This window comes from Dromiciops gliroides, chromosome 1, assembly GCF_019393635.1.
Source record: "Dromiciops gliroides isolate mDroGli1 chromosome 1, mDroGli1.pri, whole genome shotgun sequence".
Taxonomy (NCBI): domain Eukaryota; kingdom Metazoa; phylum Chordata; class Mammalia; order Microbiotheria; family Microbiotheriidae; genus Dromiciops; species Dromiciops gliroides.
In genome coordinates, this window is record NC_057861.1 from 232,961,033 (window position 1) to 232,979,901 (window position 18,869).

Sequence of the window (18,869 nt, forward strand, 5' to 3'; positions counted from 1 at the left end):
ATGAAGCAATCAGCTTCCAGTTGTCCACATCTAATTTTTACGGAATTATTTTCTGCACTGAGTTTTTTATACCTCTTTTTTCAGTTGACCAAGTCTTTTTTTAATATGTTACTTTCTTCACTGTTTTGTGCCTCTTCTACCAGGCTGATATTTGTCTTTTCATAATTTTCTTCCCTCACTCTTGTTTCTCTATCTACAGTTTTTCTTTTATAATTCCCATTTGATTTTTAAAATATTTTTAGTTATTCCAGAAATTCTTGTTGGTCTTTTGCCCATAAGTAATAATATTCTTTATAATCCCTAATCCCTTGTGACCAAAAGTAATACTGCCCTCAGGACTGTTGCTACTTCTTGACTGAAAGTATTCCTCTCCTCCCTTGAACTATGTCACAAATTTCTTTCTAACCTCCTAAGTTTTCATGGACTGAAAAAATATCTCTTTCTCAGATCTGCCACTAGAGAATTCAATTTTAGATGTTATTTTAAAGTTTTTTGGAGGTGAATGTTGGGAGAGCTCAGCTGAGTGCTCTTCCTCCCATATCACTGATTCTAATTCAATTTAGTGATTTGTTCATATCTCAGCCATACAGAATACTTAGTATAACTGCATTAATACTCCACTAGATTTTCTTGTGATTAGGCTAGTGAAGGGCCAATTTCTCTGTGCCTCTACCCGTCTTTGTCTCTGTCTCTCCATCTCAAACATATATGCACATACATACATAGTGAGGGGAGTGTGTGTGTGTGTGTGTGTGTGTGCAAAACCCATCTTTTGAACATAATTTTGCCTAACAATTGAGCCTGATGGCTTATGTATTTAAAACTTTTGAGACTGAACAATTCATTCTTTCAATCATCATTTTGGCTACGCTCTTTTGTCATAACAGTATTAATGAGGGGGAAAGGATTTCATCTCCCTCCCCACCCCAACCCCTTTTACTTCTGACTCTAAGAAATGGACTTAGGATGTTAATTTCTATTTTTTGTGTTGATGGTCCTCAGTTTCAAATGTCAGAGATGATTCCCACAGGATAATATGCATGCTTGTACCTATGTCTTATTTAATCAGCATCTAATCTCTCTCTGTGTCTAAATATAAATACTGAAGCAAGTCGCATGTGACTATTGCATAAAATAATAGTATATGTATATGTGAGAAATGGGTAATTGTGTCCTCGCAATGTGGATATAAGTCAGTCATACTCCCCCTGACCTGTTTGTAGGACAAAGGTCTCAGATCCCCCCCTCCCCCTCAGGTTAGCAAGGTCACATGGTTCAAGGAGCCCTGATCTCAATAAGGTCCGCTCCAGAGTTGTGTCCATATAAGGAAGTATAAGGTCCACTCATGAATCATGCCCATACAAGGAAGAGGGGTGGGAATACTGCGTTCCAATTAGCTAGTTTTTGCTCGTAGATTGTAACCCTTGAATAATTGGACCATTGATGAAAAAGAGGAGGGCCCATTTGCGTTAGAGACTAGGGTATAAAACAGGGCCTGTGAGCCCCCTTTCAGGGCACCCACTAGCTGCACACTAGGGTGTCTCTTTCTCATGAGAAGAAAATAAAGCCTTTGTCACTTCGCTGCTGAGTTCCTGAGAATTATTGAGAAGAGGATGGATTTTTCCCTCACAGTATATATAGTATTGTATGTATATGTGTGCGGACATGTGTACACATAGCAATGAACATGTGTACACAAAGCTACATGCCTTCCAACATATATGTATGAAATTAAGTTCACTACGTATTACATATTATATATGCTATTCTTTTCGAACCAACATGAGATATAGCTAAACATGAATATGTTTATGTTCTAATGCATGAATGCATGTAAAATGTACCCACTAGAGTATTACCACAGTGGCTTTTCTGAACCTTTTTATTCTTCCTCAAACTTCTCATGAATGCCTCTTCCCTACTCTCTCACCTGAGAACTTTGTTTCCTATTTTATTGAAAAAAATTCAGGACATTCACCAAGAGCTTCCTCTTTAGAGTTGTGGTAGTTTTACCTTTCAAAGTTATAAATCAAATGGAAACTAGTAGAAGATTAAATAATATCGAATTCCATTTGACAGAGAGATAGTTTTTTTGAGTTTGACTTCATAAGGTTAATATGAGTCACTAACTCAATAGCCTCATAGGGGGCTCTGATTTGAAGCAATTGGATTATGAAAAAGCCAGCTGTGAGGAAGCAAGCAGGAGCAGTATGAATAAGAACCAAGGAGAGAAAACTGATAGAAAAGCTTTAGTTGGTTTTCTGGGAGCCTGGTGATTAGAAGGGAGGTATTACTTTGTTGATTGGTTAGAGAAAGCCTGGGATTCTTCTGGTGCTGGAGCTTATTGCCCACCAGTGCCACTGTAAGTATAAGAGATGAATCCTTTCATAGTTGCCAGTTTTTATTAACCTCTCTGGTTGGAGAAGGAAAAAGAGAAAGTGGAAAGACCGCATTTGCATCTCTAGTTGATAGGTGATTAGACAAAACAAAATCCTGATGAATAAAGCAGTGACTAGACTTGTTTGCATTACTCAGAGAAACAACCTAAGAAATTTTGCAGTTTTCTGTCTCAAGAAAATTGATTCTTGCTACTACACTTACTCTGTACTTTATAAAGAGTGATTATGAAATAAATAACTTCTCAATCAATCGGTTTTAGAATAGAAAGTAGTTCCCAGCATGAAAACAATGAGGATTAAGGACATCAAGGGCTACGGTTGAATTTTTGAGTAACCCAATCATCTGTTTGTCTGTTAGCTATGTGGTTGATTTTTTTTTTGTGGGGCAATGGGGGTTAAGTGACTTGCTCAGGGTCACACGGCCAGTAAGTGTCAAGGGTCTGAGGCTGGATTTGAACTCAGGTCCTCCTTAATCCAGAGCCAGTGCTTTATCCACTGCACCATCTAGCTGCCCCAGGTTTCTATATGTTTATAGCCAGTTTCCTCCACAGTCAATGTGTGAATTGTAGTAAGACTGTAACCTAGGTTTATGTATAAGTGGTGATTTTTAATTACTCATGCTTCTGGCTTCATCATTAAATAAATGTTTTGTGCTTGAGAGTTAATAGAAATGCTCAATAGACAATTGATCAAAGAATAAGGACAAATAATTCCATCTCTCTCTCTCTGCAGGGCAATGAGAGTTAAATGATTTCCCAGGGTCACACAGCTAGTATGTGTCAAGTGTCTGAGGTCATGTTTGAACTCAGGTCCTCCGGAATCCAGGGCTGGTGCTTTATCCACTGCAACACCTAGCTGCTCCAGACAAGCAATTCTCTTTTTTTTTCATTTTTTTTCAAAAAATATTTTTTTTACAATTCTCAAAGAAGAATTTCCCACTACTAATAGAATGAGAACTTACCCCCCAAAAAACCAATATTAAGATAAACTATATTCAAAATAACTCTGAAGTTTCAATTCATACCCTAAAATATGCAAAGATGACAAAAATGGGAATTGTGAACAACTGAAGGACAGTGGTAGGGTGGGGGGGGAGGGAAAGTCATGCTAGTGCATTGTTGCTGGAATAGTAAATCAGTATAATTACTTTGACAATAAATTTGGAATTATACAAATGACTGAAATATTCATACTTTTTGACCCAGAGATTCTATTACTAGGCATATTACTATGCCAAGGAGGCCATTGATTAAAAAAAATGGGGGGGGGGCAGCTAGGTGGTACAGTGGATAAAGCACTGGTCCTGGATTCAGGAGTACCTGAGTTCAAATCCAGCAACAGACACTTGACACTTACTAGCTGTGTGACCCTGGGCAAGTCACTTAACCCCCATTGCCCTGAAAAAAAAACAAACACCAAAATATTTATAAGCAACACTTTTTCTCATCACAAAGAATCAGAAACAAAATAAATATCCCTAAATTGGGAAACGGATAGGTAAATTATACTAAATACATATGATATAATATTCTTTGTTGTAAAAATAATATAATAATCAATGTGATAAATACAGACAAGTATGTAAACATATACTTGAACTGATGTAGACTGCAGAAATCAGAGCCCAGAAACCTATATGTGGTGGTCAAAGCAATTTAAATGGAAAGAACAACTAAAAAAAATCAAAAGTGAATGCCGTAAAATTGTAGCAAATATGTTATTAGAAGAAATAGGGTAGTGCATGAGTTTTGTTCATTGTGCAGACTGTTCAAGGTATCAATCAATTGTGCTGATTTTTTTCCTTTTTTCCTTTTATCTTTAAAAATTTTTATTTCATGGAATAGCATTTTGAGAATTAGAGTAAAAGTCTAATTAGGGTAAATTATAGTGACTTAAAAAAGAAAAGACCTCAATAAAACGAATTTTAAAGACTTGATAGTAGTCTGGTGACTGATTTCATGTAAATTGGAAGTAGTTAACTGGGGAAAAAGGCTTTTAATTAAAATTATAAGATAAGAATTTGCCAATAGATAAATGGTCAAAGATATGAGTAAATAGTTCTCTAAGGAACTGCAACCTATTGGCTACTGTATGAAAGAATACTCCATATCACTAAAAATAGAAGAAATGCAAATCAAAACAACCTGGTGTTTTTACTCAGCCAATTGGTAAACATGACAGAAGTTGGGATCAAATTAGTTTTGGAGTAGATCTTGGAAAAGAGGCACAGTAAAGTATTATTGTTGGATCTTTGAATTAGTACAATCTTTATGGAAATCAATTTTCAACAGTGAAAATAAAGTGGCTAAAATGCTCATATACCTTGAACCAGAGATTTCCTTTATATATATATATAGTTGTTATACATCCCTAAGCATATATCCCAAAGAAGTCACTGATAAAAAGAAATATTATAGACCAAAATATAGCCATAAAACTGTTGAAAAATAATAATGCTAAAGTATAATGAATAAAATCGTTCCCCCCAAAAGAGCTAAAAGAAAATATTCCCCCTACTCCTAAGTAGAGGTGGGAGGGAGAAGTGGTACATAAATATGGAACATTGAATACAATGCTAGAACTTTTTTTGTATATTAATTGATTTTCTTTCTTTCTTCTTTTCATTTTATGGAATAAAACAATCATTTCCATAGCAGAGTATAACAACAACAAAAAATATTATTACACATGAAACTGCAAATATATTATGCACAATTTGCTATTCCTTTTAAACATATAACATTATCATGTACATTTCTTTTCCCCTTTTATTTCTTTGGCCCTGCTCTAGATATGGCTACCATTAGACACAAATAAGGATGTGTGTATACACACACACACAGAAACACATACACACACACATATATGTATACATTTTTATATGATACTTCTATTTATCAGTTCTTTCTCTGGATGCAGATAATACTTTTCTTCATATGTCCTTTATAGTTAATTTCAGTATTTATAATAGTCAAAATTACTTATTTGCTCATTCTTTTTTTCCACAATATTTTTTTTCACCAAGTTACACGCAAAAATAAATTTTGCAGCAATTTTAAAACTTTGCATTCCAAATTCTCTTCCTCCCTCCCTCCACACCCCCATTAAGAACTCAAGTAATTCAACATAAGTTATACATATGCAGTCATGCAAAACATAACAGACAAAAAACCTTTAGAAAGAGGAACCAATAAAAACAAACAAAAATGTATTCTTAAATATGCATTCATATACCATCAGCAGATGGATTGCATTTTTCACAAGTCCTTCTGATAGCATCCTGCTCCTCATTTCTTAAAGCACCACAATGTTCCATCTTAATCTCTGCTTCAAATTTCAGTCATTCTTTTTTTTTTTTTTTTTTTTTTTTTTTTTTTTTAGTGAGGCAATTGGGGTTAAGTGACTTGCCTAGGGTCACACAGCTAGTTAAGTGTTAAGTGTCTGAGGCCGGATTTGAACTCAGGTACTCCTGATTCCAGGGCCGGTGCTCTATCCACTGCGCCATCTAGCTGCCCCAAATTTCAGTCATTCTTAAAACAATATTGCTGTTGCTGTATACAGTGTTCTCTTGGTTCTGCTCATCTTGCTCTTCATTATTTTGAGTATCTTTCCATGTTTTTCTAAGATCATTGAGCTCATCATTTCTTATAGAACAGTAGTATTTCTTCATAATCATATACCACAACTTAGCTATTTCTCAATTGATGGACATACCTGCAATTTCCAGTTCTTTGTCACCAAAAAGAGACCTGTTATAAACATTTTAGAACATATATGTTCTTTTCCTTTTTAACTAGTCATCTTTGGAAATAGACCTAGTAGTGGTATTGCTAGGTCCAAGGATATATACAGTTTAGTAATTCTTTGGGCATAATTCTAGATTTCTCTTCAAAATGGTTGAATCAGTTCACAATGATTTGTTATCCTAGTTTTTTTTCTCTTCTTCCTTTCTTTAAAATTCTATATTTTAAGGGATGTCTTTCTGGAAAGGGAGAGGAGCTAGATACATAACACCTAGGCAATATTACAAAAAAAATGTATAAATTGAAAATTTTTAAAAAGGGCCAATGGTGTCATGGTAACTGATTTCATATTAATGAGCTACATAACACTTGTGGCTCAGTAAGTAAAATAGCAAATGCATAGTATGTTTGAATCCTCTATGCCAGGACTTCATAAATTTTTTCTACTTGTAATGCCTTTTCACCTGAGACATTTTTATGTGACCCCAGATATATAGGTATGTAAAATAGGTATACAAATCAAACATTTACTGCCAATTTTTTGGATGCCTACTTTCTGTTACATATCAGATGGTGTCCCAGAGTTTAAAAAGCTCTTCTCATTGCCAAAGGCTATTATCCTAAGAAAATTGTGAGTCATAGAAATGTGGTGGTCATACCTCTCTAGAAATACTAGATTGGTCACCATGAAGTCATATTGGAGTGAGTGAACCAGCCCAGAGAAGAATATTGGGGTGTTTCATTCTATGACCTATGAGCTATACACACCTCTATCTATCTATCATCTATCTAACTATCTATCATCCATCTATCTATCACTATCCCTGGGGGCTACACATACATATATACATGTATATAACCATAGACACATCTGCAGGAGTTCATAAGATATAGAGTTTGTAGGTAGGTAGGTATGTGTGTATGTGTTTATGTATATATGTGTTTATATGTATTTATATGTATATATGTATTTATATATAAATATGTATAAGTATCTATATATTAATATCCCTTAAATTGTGATCTTCTAAATAGGGAAATAATAGTATCTGTATCATTCATAGTTTCTAGCATGGCAATATGTACATGGCAATGTCTTTAACAGTAATGTAATCAAATAATATTTAGTTTCTGTTCATAATACCCATGTTTGCTTTTAAAGTGTGAATACTGTTGTCAATCAGATACTCATCAAATCCAACCTTATCATTTATTTTTATTTATTTTTAATTTTTAGTGAGGCAATTGGGGTTAAATGACTTGCCCAGGGTCACACAGCTAGTGTTAAGTGTCTGAGGCTGGATTTGAACTCAGGTACTCCTGACTCCAGGGCCGGTGCTCTATCCACTGCACCACCTAGCCGCCCCCAACCTTATCATTTTGCTGATGGGAAAAAGTTGGGCCCCGAGAAGTACAATACTTTTTTGAGGTTGCATAGATAGATAGTAAAAAAACCAAAACAAATTTGAAACATGTCCTTCCAAACACACTAAATATTCTATACTTTTATCACATGCGCCATGGGAAGAGCTGAAATGCTTTCAAATCTCAATACAAAAAAGCTCATTTTCCCCCCCTTTGCGGTTAAATGAACCAAAGTGGAGAACAAAGCAAGTTTTCATAGGATCAAAGATTTAGAGTTCGAAGAGTCTTTGGAGGTCTTCTAGTCTAATCCTCTGACTTTAGAGATGAAAAACAAAAACAAACAAAACTCAGTGCCCCAAAGAGGCAAAGGGATTTGCTCAAGTATTCAATGTCAGGAGCAAAATTTAAATGCAAGTCTGTCTGACTTGAAATTAACCAACCTGAGGGGTAGCCAAGTGGTGCAGTGGATAAAGCACTGGCTCTGGATTTAGGAGGACCTGAGTTAAAATCCAGGATCAGACACTTGACACTTACTAGCTATGTGACCCTGGGCAAGTCACTTAACCTTCATTGCCCCATCCAAAAAAAAGGAAAATAAAAAGAAATTAAGCATCTTTCTTTACATTAATTTAATGGTACAGCGAAGGGAGTCAGCCAAACCTGGGAGATGGCAACCCTCAGACATCAAGTGGACAATCTGGTTTCCTTACCTTCATGTAATTTATTAATAGATATTATGAACAAACCTCCTTGCAAAGAATGACTGTGCAGATCACAAATGACAAATAGATTTAAAGAGCATAATATATGCTTAGCAGATGAATCAGTCAGCACCAATTTATGTCACTTTCCCCAAGCATAGCTAGAACAAGGAAGTTTTGAACATCTCAACTTAGAGTATCACCTGTCCTCTTTCCTGTCCAATTATTGAATATTTATTTTTGCATGTTGATGTAAATACTTATCTAAATCTATGCTTGTCTCTCACTAGAGAGTCAATAAGTCTTACAGGCTCCTTGAAGTCTAGGCTAGGACTGTTTTTGTTTTTAGCTTTGTATCCCCAGAAACATGTTGGAACATCTGGCACATAGTAGGCAAGTAATAAAAGTTTACTTATTGATTAAAGGTGGTTGCGGCTACAAAGTTTATTCTTATGCTACGTATCTGCATACACATGAGTAAAACTCTTATATTAGTCACTGAAGTCCTTACTTTCATCAGAATTATTCATTCTACTGTGGTCTTCCTGTATATCATATCAAATATCCATCCATCTAAGCAGTCCATTGGCTCAACTGAAAGGCATAGAAAAGACTTAGGTTGATCCATTTCCACCACAATGCTCAGGGCTACAGCCATAGATGCAGATGGAGTAGCATATGGTCAACTGTATGAAAAATCCAGGAAATAGTCCAGAAGAAGTCAAATGACCAGCTGTGTCATGAGCTAAAACCAGTCCCCGATCTGGCACTTGCTCTTATTTTTCTACTCTGACCTCAGTCTGGGGTCACATAAAGCCCAAGTGACTTTAACATGAACTCATTTACCTAATGTACAGTTAATACTACTCTGCAGGGGAAAACATTTATTTATTTATTTTTATTGTGACTCTGACTGAGGACTCAAACCACCTTCATAATCACTGGAACAAATTTTCTTGGTGCCTTAGCTTGCTGTCAAATCAGGTAGTGCTTAAAGCTACAGAAACTCTTTGGCTGTAGGGCAATGTTCAGTTTGTCTATTTGGCACAACTGGAAAACATACTGCACCAAGGCTTTTTCTCCTTTTGTTTGAGGTGGCTGCTACAAAGTAGTCTTTTGTGTCTCCCAATAGAGATTTACCAAAGATGTTTTGTTGGGTTTTTAAAAACATTTGTATCCTGATGGCCTGGTTTTTTGCTGATGCATAGTAGATTCTTAATCAATCTTTCTTAAATTATTTTTATAAGTTCCTAATTTATAAGTAAGACATGGTTTGGATAATGACATATTTGGCTTCAATATATCATAGAATTTTATATTTGGAAGAGAGCTAAGAGATCACTTACCATGACTTGTACCTAACAATTCCCTCTACAATACTAACAGCGAATTGTTTCATTCAAAGACTTCACTTGGACCAGTGAGGGAGAACTTGCTTCTTCCAGATTTGTGTACTTTCTGCACTTAGGTTGGAGTATATGGAGTGTTCAGGAGTACTAGCACCTCTCTTGTGAGGGCTCACTGAGCCCTTTTCAGGGCTGCTCATCCCTCTTTGGTTTCCAGCTAATTCACCCAATTCCCACCTTGACTCCATGAAGCTATAGCATATGCAGCAGCCTCACTTGTCTTAGCAGAGGACTAAAATAGGTTGAGGGTAACCAACAGGCCTCAAAACTGGACATAAGTTAGAGCAATGCCTACCCCAAGCATGTGAAGACTTTCCCTAGCAGAATGGGCAGACAAGAATAATTTGTTCTAACAACCATGATGTTGGCTGAAGCAGGCACTGCAGGGCACTAAGAGCTTGGTCAGGCATCAAAGAAACCAAGATCAACCACTGTATCCTAGTGTCACTGGACTTCAATGACTCAGGGAGAGTGGGGCTAATGACTTTATGTAACTCTCCCTCACTTAAATCTAATTTATGCACATCATTACTCATGATATCATTGGCCCTCTTTGAAAATGAAGGAAAACCAACAACTTAAGTGGATACTTACTAGGAAGCTTTCCTGTGCATTCCCCCTTAATGTTAATGCCTTCCCTCTGTAATTATTTTCAATTTATCCTGCATATATCTTGTTTGTGTATAATGGTTTGAATGTTACCTCCCCTAGTAAATTGTAAGTTCCTTAAGAGCAAGGACTTTTTTGCCTTGCTTTGTATCTCCAGAATTTCACATAGGGCTTGGCCCATAGTAGACACTTAATAAATGCTTTTTGACTTGGCTTGAGTTGCATTAGGCCTAAATTTCCTTTTATGGAATGTGAAGCATGGCTTGTACCAGTTAGAGTGTACCATATAATTTTATACTTATACACTCATCAATCAGCAAAACACATGTTCCAGGTGTTGAATTCTAAAGTGGAATGTTTTCTAGATTTTGTGGGAGAATATTGGGGAAGAAGCCAGAGTAGAGAGAAGAATTTAAGCTAAATAAGAAAGTAGATGAAATCATATGGTTGGTTGTTTGTCTTTAGTTTCCCAGAAGTCCAAAATGACATCATTATGTTGGGATCTGACCACGGATGATCAAACAATTACAACCTTAAAATTTTCTACTACAGGTCAGGCACAAATAGCCCATATAAATATTTTAACTAGAGATATCTCCAGGTTTGTGCATCTCGTGTTTCTTTTGAGCTACTACAATTCTGTTTTGCTCATAGAGTACAATGCCTTCCTTGATGTGGGCATACCATGCTGGGTGGTACTTGGCAATTGTCTCTCATGATTCACAGTGGATTCCAAATTTCTTTAGAGAGACCTTCTATCACTTCTTCTGACCTATAGGTGAGTGCTTACCTTGTGTGAGTTCTCCACAATATATTATTTTAGAGAAACATGTTTGGCATTGAAACAATGTGGTCAACCCTTCACAGTTGCACTTTATGCAGTAGAATTTTAATTTCAGGCAGTTCAGCTCAAGAAAGGACCTCAGTGTATAGCACCTAATTTTGCCAGGTAATCTTCAAAATATTTCTAAAACAATTCAAATTGAAGTGATTCACTTTGCTGGAATGGTTTACTGCTTAAGTTTCTCTGGCATACAACAATGAAGTAAGGACAACAGCTCAGTAGGCATTCAGTTTGTTAGGCAGTCTAATAGCTCTTCTCTCCCACACTTTCCTTTGGAGCCTTCCAAATGCTGAGCTATCTCTGGCAATGTGTGTTTCAACCTCATTATCTATGTGGACATTACTGGAAATTATACTGTCAAGGTGAGTGAACTTGTCCACAGCATTCAAAATTTCTCCATTTTCTTTTCTTTTTTTTCTTTTCTTTCTTTCTTTCTTTCTTTCTTTCTTTCTTTCTTTCTTTCTTTCTTTCTTTCTTTCTTTCTTTCTTTCTTTTTTTTTTGCGGGGCAATGGGGGTTAAATGACTTGCCCAGGGTCACACAGCTAGTAAGTGTCAAGTGTCTGAGGCCGGATTTCAACTCAGGTACTCCTGAATCCACGGCCAGTGCTTTATCCACTGCGTCACCTAGCTGCCCCATTTCTCCATTTTCTATAACTGATGGTTCCATATATGGATGATGCAGTTCTGGCTGGTGAAGAACCTCTGTTTGTGTGTTTTTACACCTCATGAGATTATATCGTCAAAAAAAAATCCCCCTCAACTCTCAGGAATATGACAAGCATCTATGCTTTCCCCATTCCACCCCCAAAATAAACTTTCCACTTTCACGTAGACACCCCATCTATCCTCTATAAAACCTGTGGCCTTTCTTGTGTTCTGGGAGGAGGATGTTTCTAAACCATTTTTCTCCCTAGTAATGAAGTCTTTTATTTCCCACTGGGTCACTTTCTCTAGTGTTAAATAAAAGACCACTTTAATTCTAATTGGCCTGTGTGTGAGAGTGTAATTCTTTACAGAGGAATACCTAAGGACCCCCACCTCTTTTCCCCCATGACACGGATCATAACTCCCCTCTTTTCCAAGACACATGTTTGTGAGAAAATTTCTTTTTCTGTGTTCATCTCATCAAAATCACCACTGGTAATGTCCTGTAGTCCCCTTCAATTTACCATGAATATTTCCACTTAATTGCCTAGATATTTAAATTATTACACTTATTCTGAGTTTTAAAATAGGTATACTCCAGACCAAATAGCAATTAAGGGGAAAAGAGGAAAGAAGTACAGTAAAAGACACTAAACATGCTGGTTTAGTTTTCATGACAATAAATCATATAAAACAACTCACTTTTCTAGAGTATTTTATACTTTACACAGATTATGTGGTATTATTAAAAGCAAAGATTAACCCTTTCCTTTTGTCCAGGGATAGAAAAAGGTTCTACTTGTCTAATATAGATAAAGCACTATTGGACCCAGGAGGCTGGGACAATATACCTACTACCCTTCTTTCAAGGCCCCTATCAATTCTCCAGAATGGTATTTGCTCTACCAACTCTGGAAAGGAAATACTGTAAGAAATTACTTGTGATTTGAGGTTTCCATGACCCCATCTTTGCTTCATTATGGTCAGACTGAAAAGATGTAATCTTGAAAAGCCTAAGAGAATATGGGTGTGTACTTGAAGAAATTATAGAACAAACAAAAGGAACTCTGATCATATTTGTGTTGTATTAGGTGGGACTGAATAACACGAAGAACATTTATTGAGTCAAAATATTCAACTAAGTACCTAAGCCCCACCTAGGAGTTGCCTGACACCCACATGGGCCTGGCCAAATTATAATGGGGATAGCCCACGGGGTATATTGAACCAATTCGAGACTCAGCATGTCTAAGAACCTCCCTTCCTGTGAGATGCAGGAAAGGGGAAGAAAGACCTCTGGGAGGAACAGGGAAGAAAGAGAGAGAGAGAGAAAGAGAAAGAGAGTGGGGGCGGGGAGGAGCTGGTGGTGGTTGACCTTCAGACAGAACTGGGAGACACTGGACAGCTGATTCTCCTTGGAACTACAGATTCCAGGTGGTGGTGATGAGTTTGTCTTATTGAAGCAAGGCTGGCTCTTTAGGCCAGCTGAGCTGGAAGCAAGTTTAGGGTTTGAGTCAGTTTTTGTTCAAGCCAAGCTGTTCTAAGTAGCTGAAGAAGCAGAGCTTATTCAAGGTACCTGGGGGCCTTTTTACCCTAGAGATTTAGATTCTAACCATCTGTGAAGTGGGTCATATTTTTCCCTTTCTCTATCCCTTTTCTCATTGTCCCTGGCCCTATTAACTTCACTCGTTAATTTGTTCCCATTAATAAAACCTGATTTGTTTGTAGAAAAAAGTCTGTTAATCTCCTTTCTTATCAGTCTGAGAGAAATAACTAAAGAAAAAGCAGTTTTAAAGAGAGAAAACTCTGGACCTAGATGTCTCCCATTATTTCCTGAACCCCAATATTATGGCAAGCTGCCCAATTAACTATTCCCATACTAAATTTTGCCCAAACAATACAAAATAGAAAGTGAAGCCAGAGGCCTAGGAAAAAGGTCACCTAATTGAGTCTAGATGAAGCAGGTTCTAGGTAAGGGAGAGTGCCAAACATCTCACCCTTCACTGGGAAATCTAGTGGAAAAGACAACTGCTTGGTACTTTGGAGAATTGTGGGAAAGAAGTGAACTAGAAACCACCTCTTGTTTTATAAGTGACATAGTTCCTGGTACCCACCTTCTGCTTTCATGGGGCAGGGGAGGACCAAGAGATGCATGAATTACTGTAGTCACATCAAAGTAATAAGTCCTTCAGAAGTGAGCATTTATGCCCCCACAAGTGTCCATAGCACCTGAGTGCACACTATTTGGAATAGTCTCCTTAGTTCTGTTGCACAATGCTTCCTGGGATAGTTGGGTGGGGTCTACTCCAATTCATCCCTTCCCCAACTTGGAAATGAGATTTAAAAACAAAAACAAAAAAAGATCTGCAAGTTCTTTAATAGCTAAAATTCAGACAAATATCTGATCAAAATGTGAAATTTAAAATCATTCATTTGGGTTCTCCAGCTTAGTTGTACCTTTAGATAGAAGAATAAATGATCGCTTATTCAACAGCTTGGACATAACTAGATACAAGATTGGGAAACATATCTCAAGCTCAGAGAAACAATGGAAAGTTAAATATTAATTTTTTGTGAATCTTCCAATGCTATCCACAAATTATCTTCTGTTCCAAAAATAAAAATACAAATGTGACCAAGTGGCCTCACCTAATTTATTTGAAATTAAGGCACAGAGAAAATAAGTTCATTTTGATTAGGGTGAGTAATACATTAACAAAATATAGTTTGTTAAATGTAGAAGATTCAGAAAAATTCTCAGTAGATAACATTTTAAAAATTGTTAGCTATGGAATATGAATTATGAAATTAGTTTCATATATTGCTTCATAATTATACAGACTACATCTGTGATTTCTTTAATATAGGGAATTGTTAGATGAGAAAGCACCTTTCAGAGGAGGTCAGTTCATTCTCTACAAGTAATAGTCTTAGAGAATTTCCTACAGCACTTGAGAAGTTGAATGACTTGCTCCAGGTCATGTGGAGAATTTGTGAGTATATGTAAAAAGTAGGACTTGAATTGTACTCTTCTTGTCTTTGTGCCATCTCTGAAGTCTCTCTTATAGCCAAATAGATAAAAGAAAGATGACAAATAATACATTAAATGTAAATGATCAAATCACTTGTTTAAATTCCATCCACAAATACAGGCTGAAGCCAAATAAGCTGATTTCATCTCATACCAGCATGATGGAAGAAGAGATAACTTAATATTTTTAGAACATTTGGATACCAAGCAATAGTTAAAAATAGTTGCAAATACTACAGAAAGGAGCCTTTTACTTAACCTATCAGTTAAGTGCCTTTAAAAATGCAAATGCAGAAGAGAGAATAGTTTTGTGGGAAGTCCTATTAAATCAAAATGCAAGCACCATGACCATTTATTTTACTCTTACACTATGTGAGTGGAAAACAAACAAACAAACAAAAGATGGCTAATACGATGAGATGCAATCATCCCTTCAGAGAGAGAAATCTCTAGTGACTGAATGGCTCTGAATAACAACTTCTCAAAAAGAGGGCATCCTGCAGTGAAACAAAAGCAAGAACATGAAGTTCAAACTTGCGAACGTGCCATGAATTGTCTCATGCAGTTAGCGAGGTGGTGATAAAGTAGTTATTTATCAAAAGTGTTTTTTTTTAATTTAATAGTTGTTTTTCATGGACTTATCAAGGAGGGGGAAGAGTGTTGAGTGATTGGTATTTCATAGATTCCACTGGATATTAGAACTGGATGAAATTTCCATTTTTATTGAACTTACTCCATTTTTATAAACATTACATTCCAGCCAAAATGGCTTACTTTATGTTCCCAAAACTCAGCGCTCCATCTCCCAACTCCATGCCTTTGAAAAGACCAGACCACATGCCTAGAATGTATTTTTCTTTATTTCTACCTCTCAGAATTCCCTAGCTTCTTTGAAGGCTTATTCTGTGTGCAGATGAGTTTCAGATTTACCTCTTTTAGCTCTTTCCCCTTCAAATATATAGTACCAGCACAGTTCCTTGTATATAATAGGCACTTAATAAATTATATTGGATTATATTATCTAGTGCAACATTTTCATTGTAAAACCAAGGCCCAGAGAGGATAAAATGCTTTGCTCAATGATGTACAACTAATTGATGGCAAAGCCTGGTCTAAAACTCAAGTCTCTAGGCTCTCAGTCCGGGACTCATTATAATTGCCCAATTAAAAAAAGTCCTCAGAAATTCTCAGTCTTCAAATTTTGTTTAAAATGTGTATCCCCTCAATAATAATAGCACAAAATTGGCATAATATTTTTGTGCCACAGAATTTGAGGCAGGTGCCAAGAATTATTTACAACCTGTGTGACTGTGATCAAATAACTTCATCTGTGTGTACCTGAGTTTCCTTATATGTAAAATAAAGAGACTTTACGGGATGGCATATAAATTTCTCTCTAGCTCTATGCTCTATGATGTTAAAAGTAATAAAGTTTTCAATGTATTTTCCATAGGGAAGAACTTAACTCAGTTTTCTTTATGTTAAAATATAGAAGTATTTTTTCAGATTAACTCCAGAGAAGTAAACAAGTTCAAAAGTCAATAAGGAAACAGAAAGTAGTTATTATATTCACATCAAAGAATCTCAAAAGGGAAACAACACAAGAGACCAAATAATCTAACTCATAACTAAATAAGAAATATTCTCCATAACATCATTAACAAGTGGATATCCAATCTTTGTTGACTTTCAGTGATTGACCCTCTCTTGTTTACAGGAACTCATGAGGCTGTGAGGGTTAATTAAAATATATGGGATCCTCACGGGCTAGCCAGACCACTCTTCTTAATATTCAATGAAGAGTGATGCTGAAGGTGGAGAGATATAAGATATCAATTAGGGTATTATTTCCTTCCATCTCTTGCAGACTGCTTCCAGAATGATTATCTTTCTATCATCTAAAGTCATTCCCTATTTATGGGTTTATTCCTTACTGCCTAAAATTCCCCCAGATTTCCTACATTTTATAAATTTTAAATTTGCATTTAATATTTACACACTTGACCTTACCATCTCCTCCCTTTTATAGTCAAACTCCCAGAAAAATTACTCTTTTTACCTTCATTCCTTTTCCTTTTACTCATCAACTAATGATGTAATTAGATTCCAATCCAATTACTCAAATGAAATCATTCTTTCCATGGTCACCAATGACAACTGCCAGATCTTAATTTGGCATTTCTCAATCCTCATCCTCAGTAGATAACTACCACAACGATATGGACAGGATGATATATCTGGATGTATCAAAATTAGAGATGTTGTTGAGACATGGCAGCAGGAAAAGGCCTTGGAAGTAGCATTGAGGAACAAGGAGTATGCCCATTTTTCTTTCTGTCTCAATATATTGGGCAACATGAGAGAGATGAGAGTAAGTAGGGATGGATTACCTTTTTGGAGGCAGGTGGTACAGTGGATAGTGTTGTGTCTGGAGTCAGGAAGACCTGAGTTAAAATTCAATCTCTGTCTCTTACTAGCTTTGTGACCCTTGGAAAGTCACTTAACCTCTATTTGCCTCAGTTTCCTCAACTGTAAAATGGTGATAATAATAGCACCTCCTTCATCAGTTTGTTATGAGGATCAAATGAAATAATATTTATAAAAAGCACTTAGCAAAATGCTTAGTAGATGCTATGTAAATGCTTATTCCTTTTCCTTCCTTGGCCTCTATCCCACATTTGATATCCCTCTTCCTAGACACTCTCTTCTTTGAATAATTTTATTGCACCATGTTCTTTCTCTTGGTTCTCCTATCTGATCATTCTTTAGTTTCCATTGCTGTATCACCATCCATGTTCTGCCTTTTAACACTAGGCTTATCCCAAGACCCAGTCATGGATTATGGACTCTGATTTTGACTCTCTCTCTCTCTCCCTCTCTCTGTTTCTCTGTGTGTGTCTTTCTGTCTCTCTGTCTCTCTGTCTTTCTCTCCCTTCCTCCCTCCCTTCCTCATTCCCTCTCAGACTTCAACTCTCATGGTTTCCTTTATCATTTCAACACAGATGACTCCTGTGTGTGTGTCTCGGTGTGTATGTATATACATATATACATGTGTGTATATATACATACATGTGTACATTTGTAAATATAAACATATATACATATGTGTGTATATATATACACATACATACATATATATATATACATATATATTTCAGTTAGAAGAGAGTGAAAATAAAGATCTATTACTTTTCTTCATCTGAGTTACTTGACCTTTTGAAATCTATAGAAAGACAGTTAAGGAATCCATGGACCACAGGAAGAACAACCTCTCTAAATAGATTGTTCACTAGTAATTTCAGCTAAAAATTTCTCTGATGCTATGAATGGGTCTTAATGCTGAATGTATATAATTTGTTAAAATAATAATGTATAACTTAATTAGCAAAAATCTTTTAGAGTCTGGATATCAATCTGATTTTTTTTTTGGTGGGGCAATGAGGGTTAAGTGACTTGCCCAGGGTCACACAGCTAGTAAGTGTCAAGTGTCTGAGGCCGGATTTGAACTCAGGTACTCCTGAATCCAAGGCCAGTGCCTTATTCACTGCACCACCTAGCTACCGCCAATCTGATCTTTATTTAGGAGTCAAACTAGAAGGAGAAAAAAGTGTGTGTGTGTGTGTGTGTGTGTGTGTGTGTGTGTGTGTGTGGTGTGTGCGTTTGGTCAGCATGTAAGGAAATATATGTCTTAATTATTTGATTGTCATACTGACTATAAACATCTTTTGTAATTTGGCTCAGAATTTGAGTTAAATAAAACTTAGTCTATTAACTTTTTAGTCTGACCCTTTTTTTTCTCTCCTTACACTGGGCTCCAGACAACAGAGGTCAGACTCTTCCCCCTTGATTCCTGGCTTCTTACTTTATCACTGTCTGCCAAAGTGAAGGCAAGCCTGTCTGCACACTACTGTGAGTACCTTTTGTCACATGTTTGGAAACAATCCTAAAGTTGTTTTTCTTTTCCAGCTGCTGCCATGGGACTCCAGATGGAATGGCTATGCATCTCACTGTCATCTTTCATCTTTTGCTAAAAAAAAACAGCTGGGAATAGAATTGGATTGCCACTTGATTGAGTCTGTGCCACCAAATTTCATCAAGTTAAAATTCTTATATTGAAATTTATTT